This window comes from Homalodisca vitripennis, chromosome 4, assembly GCF_021130785.1.
Source record: "Homalodisca vitripennis isolate AUS2020 chromosome 4, UT_GWSS_2.1, whole genome shotgun sequence".
NCBI lineage: Eukaryota > Metazoa > Arthropoda > Insecta > Hemiptera > Cicadellidae > Homalodisca > Homalodisca vitripennis.
Window position 1 is genome coordinate 145212990 of NC_060210.1, and position 8911 is coordinate 145221900.

General features: G+C 31.7%; 1 long non-coding RNA gene across 1 annotated transcript; it reads right to left on the bottom strand.

Annotated features, from left to right (window-relative positions):
• Positions 1-3534: 3534 nt before the first annotated feature.
• LOC124360259 lies at positions 3535-5247 on the bottom strand. The gene is made up of 2 exons (XR_006922228.1): positions 5174-5247; positions 3535-3891 (listed from the first exon to the last, which is right to left on the bottom strand). It is a non-coding gene; the product is annotated as an uncharacterized LOC124360259 (long non-coding RNA).
• Between the last annotated feature and the right edge of the window lie 3664 nt (positions 5248-8911).

Here is an 8911-nt window from a genome sequence, read left to right on the forward strand (position 1 = left end):
TGGCTTATTGGTTTAAAGTAGCTTTTTGACTTGCAAAATCCTAAAATGAAGATTTTTTGGGTCTTTGATAGAAGTTTTACTCTTTGACTGAATTCCAGTCTCGGTTGGTCCAGTCTTTTCCTAAAAGCTTTACTGTCCCATGCTTACCTACTAAACTGTGAATGATACTCTTCAAGTTGCACAATTAATTGTGCTTCTTATTTTTACACTTATTATTTATATTCCAACAAATCTCTATCACTTGGCACATATTATTGGGCAGTAATTGGAAAGACTAGCTCCACATTTATGATTGAAGTTTTTGCCCTTTGCAGACATGCCAATTTAATATTGTTTTTATTTTAGCCTCAATAATCATTCAGCTACGAGCCTTAATTTGCCTTATGCTTGAAAATTACCAGATTTAGATCTGAATTCTAGTTCCTCAAATACCACAGATGTTATTTCATTTGAGTACTTTTCCATTTCGTGCTCTTTTCAAGAGTAAATTGATACATGTTGTTACGTAAAGCTTCAGCTCCACTACAATATTAAGAAACAATCGCCAAATTAAAACAGTGAAACTGCCTTGAATAAAACGACTTTGATCTGAGAGCAAATGCATATTTTTGTAGATCGTGGAACATTATAGCGACATTAGGTTCATCTTTCTTAAAAAGGATTAAAAAACCCTTTAGCAAGAGTATTGTGAACATTTAACTCCATATTAAGTTTTTGCAAGACCTCTTCATCTGTTTCAAATTCAATTTCTTTAAATTGCAGACACGTTGAGCCTTTTGATGGACTTTTAAAGTCGATGTTATCACAAATATTTGTCAAAAAAGATTCTTCAGAAACTGTATTACGTCTTCAGAAACTCATTCATGGTACATATTCCACATTTTAGATATAGACAGGCTGGAATCAACATAAATGCGAATACTCGTTCCTCTGCTGTGATTTGTGTATATATCCCTTTAATCTGCTTTTCAAAATCTATAACAATAAATTTTCTTGTGATAAATATTAGCCTTTCTATAACCACCCCTAGTTTCAACAGGGTAGACATCGTGTTAAATCGTGTTGAACCCTCTTCAACTCTGTGTTTCGTAATGCTCAAAATTCCAATAAACGCATTCATACAAACTTCTTGTTAGTTTATTCCTTGTTGTTTAGTGATCAGTACAAACCTCAAGTCTTCTGTTTTGGTCTTTTCCAGTTTGAATGATTTAGTACTTTTTTCATCCTTTGAACAAAGGAGATTCTTTAACTTTATTTCCATTAATTGATTATGTTGATATATTACAATAATAAATCGGGTTAATTTATTATTTAAACGTTTAAATATTAAACAATAACACTGATGTAAAACTCACTGCTTCTCTGGCGAATATAATAATGAAAGATTAATGAGGTCACGTGACAGAATGAAGCCATCTGATTGGTGCTTGGTGGTGATGACCGTTCCTGTCATAAAAATAATTCAGGGCTGGCTGATTTTCTAACCAAGGATACTTTTCAAATGAAATTTTAACATGGTTTTGGTCGTTTCTGTCACCAAAACAGTTTAAATTTGGATTTTCCATTAAATATTTTGTATTAAAATACGTCAATGTCTCAATAAAATAAATGGAGTTGGCCATCTCCAACCATCCTTTGCAACCTGGCTTTTATAACTTTGGTATTTACAAAAGTTTTATTAAGCTTGTGCATTTATATTATTATTATTAATATAAATGCAAATATATTATGTGCAGTCACTAAATTTTAATTTAAAAAATATATTTGATCCAAAACATCAAATTCTTCCTCACTCTATCACTAAAGTGCCTGACATAAGTCAAAATTATGCAGTAGTTAAAAAAATAAAATAAAAAATGTATTATCCAATAAAATCAACCAGCCATACAGCATTTTACTATAATTCACATTAAGGAATTTAATAATAGTTTGACTTCCAATTTAAAACATCAGCAAGAACCTGTTGGACTGAAATTAAAGTCTTTAATACTACATAGAATAATATAATACTAAACTAAATATGGACATATAAGTAATTAAGTAACACACATAAGTAATTAAATTTACGTAAAGATTAATTTACCAAATGTACTTGCTTTTAAATGCCGGAAATAAAAGCTTAAAATAGGATCAGCCTCTCCAAAACAATATATAAATATATATTTTGAATCGGAATATTATCACTCAAGAAACCACCGTAAAATCGTCATTTTACAGTCGTACAGTAATAAAATTGCAGAAATCTCTTTCTGCCGGCCTGAGTGAGCCGTATTATGCGGAGTCGCGTTCGGTTTTATTGCGGAAACTTTTGGGGGATTACCAACAGTGACGAAAACTTTAGAATGAAATTATAACGTACCATATTTAAAACTTCTCTTGTTTTTTCCGGCAGCTGGAAAACGTAGGATATGTACTGTCTGACAGTTAATACTTTCATGTGTTTGTATTCTACTTGAAAATGTTAGTCAATTATTTACGGCTATTTCTTATTCATTACTTTATTCAATTGATACATTGTACAAGAGGGCACAATTTTTTAAAGATGGACCGTAGGCCTATATACTTTAACATACTGTAGTAGCAGTTCATATTTTTAATTGTGTTTCAATAATAATTATTTAGTAATAATTACATTACTTTCTATTCCCAGTGATTTAATTAGTTATGGCTGAGTAGCCATTTTACTCCCAGAACTTAGAGAAATCCAACTTAGTTGCTGAATAAACGTATTAGGGATTTCCAATTTAGGTTTTACCCCACCTTAGTGACATACTATAGGCATAAATCAAGAATTACAGTAATAATTCGCCTATGTTATGCGATTGTAACTAAACAATCTTTTATTCGTCCTAGAATACAGAAAGAAACTTTGTAGAAGATGTTTGTGTTTTTATTAAATGGGTAACGTCTTTTATGCCACCTGGTGTTATGTAATTTTACTGGAGAGCTCGCCAACCAAAATAAATAGTAATTAGTATTGATTGATAGTAAAATATTAAATTGTATTGGTGAGGAGTGTTAGTTCTTTCAAGCATTTATTCTTGTTTTCATTGTTTATTCATTCAGTAGTAGTTATGATTTATTGCTGATTAAATTATGTATTACCTGAAAAAATTTCCTAAAATGCAGAAATATCTTAATATGCAGTTTCGAAAAATCTGTGAGATATAACAAAAATATTTAATAGAAACAAATGTGATAGTAAAATATCTTCCTTTTTTAAAATTGTAAAAACAAACACAACATTCCGTTTGAAATCTACAAACTATAAAGCATGTTGTTGAATTGCGTCAAATTTGGTCTCCTAATTTGGTTACTATGCTTCCATTAAAACATACAAACAATGACTGCAATTTTCTCATAATTTTAGAAATGATTCTTTCACAGAAAAATAATATTTAGTTGTCAAACCCCAGTAGTTTTGTGGTATAATATGTAAATAGGATGTAATTAAATATATTTTGAAATTTAGAAACAAATAGAAAATTTTGCTTGGTTTAAAAACTAATACACATTTTAGAAATAAAACAAAAATTTCTGGTGAGATAGTATTTAATTCTATAGCATTATTGCTAATAAGAAACAAATTGTACATTCGTTATCAACTATCTATGTAGAAGACTAACAATTTAATATTTGTATTATTGAAGAATTGCAGTTTGTTATTTTACAAAATTATGACTTTTGTTTGAAATAACGAAAAAGAAGACATCTCACTATCAAGACGTGTTAGACTGTGAGAAGACCCTGGAGGCAGCTGCTCTGCGGAGCCAATTGGAGGCGTGATACCAGAGCGTGGGACTGTAGGAACAGAGCAGTACGAACAGCGCTATAAACACAATAGTCGGCACTGGAGAGCTTGTCAGGTCCATCTGTCACAGAGTACTGTATCTGTAACAGTAAACATTTGTATTCAGGAGGTACGAACTATCGTGTAAAATATGGAACCATTTAATAATAATACAGAGGTTCTACAAGCTTAAATATAAGCTATAAACACAATAGTCGGCACTGGAGAGCTTGTCAGGTCCATCTGTCACAGAGTACTGTATCTGTAACAGTAAACATTTGTATTCAGGAGGTACGAACTATCGTGTAAAATATGGAACCATTTAATAATAATACAGAGGTTTTACAAGCTTAAATATAAGTAAGTATGTTTTTCCCCTGCCCGCTTCTACTGGAAGAGGCTGGAACCGGTAGCCTCCCATTCTTCCAAGGTCATACGATTGAACTGGTGCCCGCTATCCCGTCTCATGGGATCTCGATAGTAAATATCCTACCCCTATCACTCTTAAAGTAGTGCAGTGATGACGACGACATGCAATGGGGACAAAGAATACCTCATCTTCTTGTCCTAACAGAACTAAAATTGTTATTCCTGTTCCTGCATGTATTATTCCGCATTATGACTTTGGTATCGTAAGCAACCTCTCTTTTAACGGCCTTCTAGACGGGGAATATAAAGAGCTTTGAAAAATATCATCTTCTCTGGGACCTCTTCTGAGTCATTGTTTAATCTTTAGATTGGATACCCGACTTGGGCTTGTGAAAGAGTATTTTAATAAGCACAGAGATATTAATGAAAAATCACAAAACAATTATTTAAGTACTTTCATTTATTTCAGTAAAAATTAGTTTGAATCGTGAATTTTTGAAGTAGCGTCTATGCAAAATATAATTTTTATTATTAAAAGTATATTATGGCGTTTCGAAAGTTTCAAATACTGTGCATTGGAGATCTGAAATCGGTGAGGACAACAGTTTAAAACTAAAACCACGGTAAGAGTACGGCACACCATGTGTTGTGTAACAAGTTTAGCTGAGGTTCCATACACAAGTTTAGAACTCACTTCATCCTCGAAATGTTCTTCGTGCAGATAAAATGAAAAAAAAAAAAATTAAAAAAGACACAAAATGTACACGCATGCAAAGTCCATGCTTGGACGTGTAATATCAATGTGAAATTTTGCATACCATTTCGTATCTGTTCATTTAAGCTTTTCTTTCCTTTGACAAAACAAAGGTCATCAGTTTTTATTATTCTCTGTCATCGTAATCCTGAAAATATTGATATACGACTTTTTTACTTATAAAACATCCCTAATTCATTACAATAATATTCGTAAGAACTGTCTATGTTTTTAAAACCAACATGTAAATAAGTACTTACTCATAAAAATCCTCTCCACAACTAACTAGCAACATTTGATGATTAAATAACGAAGTCACGTGACTGAATGGCTATCACTGAACAGAATGCGTGTCTTGTTTACAGTGGTGATAAGCTAATCAAGATATCAACTAGTTCTGTGGCCATATAGAGTGTGTATACAGTACACATGATTCATTCTTAACTTCTAGCATTCATTATTAATTATTTATTACTTTAATTAATTAAAATTTCTTAAATATGTGTTTAGTGAGTTATGCCTTTCCTAACATATGGTTTTTAGCGTACTCGCTACTTAAAATGCTTTGGAAAATAAACAGTATTATGAAAATAAATATTGTTTGATAAATCAACATTTGGTTTTCAGTTTTACATGACGCGACTTTTAATTTTACATATTGACTTTGTAAGTATATGCCATTTAAAATATTATTAAAATACTGACGTATATCGAACGGTAGCCAGGAATATAATACATGCTTATGTGTAAATTCACTGGAGCTTTTTCCCGCTATTGTGTGGGGAAAACTCGGTTGTTGTTCAATATAGAATCTAATCCCACCAGGGTCTGGGAGTAAGGCCTAACTTTTTGGAAACCTTCATTCAATATTTATTCATTATTTTGTAAAATTGACCCATACGAGTATCGCAGGGTAAGTAGAAGGCTGCTGTTCTTTAGTCGAAGTCACTAGCTAGAATCCCGGAAGGTTGAAATATCATGAAATGGGCTAGGACCGTTTCACCTTAAAAACGTTTAGTGCAGTCCATCTAAAATGTCCAACTAGCTTACAAAGAACCTCTTCAAAAATATGAATAATTTTTTGTATTAGAGAAGAATAACTAGCCTAGCTAACAATATGATTTCTGCATGTGACCAGTTAAACCACACAACTAAACATAAAATGCTAGCTAAAAAAAACATCAATCATCACAAGCGACAATCAACAACATCAACATTATTTAAATGCCTGTGCTTTTATGATGGCTTCATATATCATAAAATGAAGCTGATTTTGTATAAACTCGTTTGTTGTATCTCATATCTTACCTTATATAAACATATACAACGTAATATAATGAGTATAAGCACAAGCGGACGGGCTGCCCTTTAACTTGTTAACTCCAAAAATAACAGATTTATTCACGGGTCCAAGAGAAGAATCCTAAGTAACCAAATTCAAGTCTATCAAGACTTATCGAACTTAATTATAGACAGACAGACGGGCTTTGAGGAATCAATGGACCATGTTTCAAGTCACTAAGACATTTCTATCAAGAGTTATCGCAGATACAGACTGGCGGACAGACAACGACACAAGTTAGAAACGGAGTCCTTTCGAGTCCTTTATAATTTGGCTGTATTACTAGTCTTAATTTGATAATCAACATTATCATGATCATCATTAAAAGTTATTATCACACCAAATATAGAAAAATACTGATGCTTCAGTATTTAATTTATAGCTTAATTATGCGTATACTAATTAATTGCTAAATAACTTCTTTATATGCAGCTGGAAAGTTCGAGAATGTTAATTGTTAGTGAGCGGGTGACTAAGGAATAGGAATTTTTTTTGCCTTTTTGCTTTTAGGAATTTTGCTCACTTCTCATTGTAAATACCGACTTATGTGTCGGTGGAAATAGAAACAAATACGAGACATGGACCATTTCGTATGGGAACGACAGATCAGCTGTCAGATCGTCCGCTATTGTAACTGAAGTCCTCGAGGGTACCGTGATAACCGTTCTATCCTCTATCTCTGAGGTTTACTCTTATATTGAGATTTAGTATAGCCGAACAGCAGCGTAAGTATTCAGACACAAAATTATAGTTTTGCATTTCTTATACAAGGCTTAAAAACCCATAAAAGGATTTTCAAAAGTTTAAAAATCTTTAGTTGACTTCGAAAACTGTACAGATAGAATTGTCCTGTAATATAATTGAAAGTAGAAAGTAGAAATGGGTTTTGTAAGCCATGACTAGTTCTTCAGCTCTAGTTTATTATTAGAATACGAGTGTACTTTAAATTAAATTTGAAAAATCTACTTTGATTATTAACTAACTTGAATATAACTTTCTTCAATGAGACAACAACAGCTAAGTGCACTTAGCTGTTGTTGTCTCATGTCTATTTTCAAATTTATTCATGGAGCTGGAGAAACTACTGACTGTCTGTCTTTCTATCTGTCTGTCACCACGATATCACAAAGAGAAGTCTCTTTAAATAAAATCTGTAGTATAGATTTGAAATTGCGCATAATGCTTCATTTAGCTTATTAGCAACACTGAGTTTCATGATATATGATATTCTAAGGGATTTTACTGAGCGTTAGCAAATATTTTGCTATGTTGCTTACTTCATGTGGCTTACTTCTACCACGAAGCCTTCAAGCTTATACAAAAGAGCGAAAAATACCTTTCCTTTGACAAGACTTTGTCAATAAATACTGATTTATTCCATAATATTAAAACTGTTGGTTTGATATGATCTGGCATTATCGTACAACTTAGACAATAATGTAATAGTGATGTGACAAAATCAGTTTGTTGTTGGTTATTTTTTTTAACCTTCAACATATTCCAATTAAAACCCTACATGTAATTTCCCTGAGATATCCCTGAATGCAGGATTAATAAATAAAGATATACCATTCCATGTTAAATTCTGCGATGTACAAATGTAAATGGATTATTTTAAGAGATGAGATTTCGAGCAATAAGTGCTCAGCAAATTACAGCCATACTGAAAGTCCTTCAGAAAAAGTTTAAAAATTAAATTTGATTGTCATTAAAAGATTTCGAATGTTTTTCAACGTTTTAATGTTATAGAATAAACCATTTCTGAGATATCACTTTTTAAATAAAATTTTAGTCTTCATATTGGTAGCCATTTTGAAATTGGGCATGTTATCAAAAGTATGATTGATGTAAATTTTCGAGGGATAATTATGGGCACTCTTAACTTTTATTCGTCATTTATTAAAAATAGCTTGTTTTACAATTATGCTTGTATAGTAGGGATTAGATTGTAGATTTTATAGAATTCCACTGACTGTTGGCGGAAGCGGGTTAATTAAATTGGCTTTTGGACGATCCCATAACAAGTAATGTTTATTTCATTTCCGCGATGGTTTAGTGTACTACGTACTGTAAAATAATGATCCTATTACTATATAGAGGATTTACATAATGTAAAGACCCATTTGAGATTATTCAACAAATGTGGGAATACTCTTTTTTTATTGACTTGACAAAGATTGAAGTTAATTTTGGTAAATAGTTAAATAGTGTGATGTTCACCAACTAGTTTAGCCCGGAAATTGAATCCAACACCCTACGCTACGGCGATGGTTAGTATTTAATGTTATTAATAATCATCATTTAATATTACATTGAATAAGCAACAAAATATTACACAGACGTCATATAATATACATCTGAGAAAGATATAATATTATTATACAATTAAAATATTATTAAACGATTACTGTTCACTATCTATAGTTGTGTAAGCTTTAAATTAATTTACGCCTAAAACTCCTTTGTTTAGTGCTATGAAAACGACCACAGAAGTATTTACGAAAAATATATTACTTAGATATATTAACAATTATAGATTACTCACATTTTATGTTCTACCTACCCCCCCCCCCAGAAATTAGTTTACAGAACTAGATTAGTTTCAGAATCATGATTCACTCTTACATATCATTACCACTTTACGTACCCTTGAAAC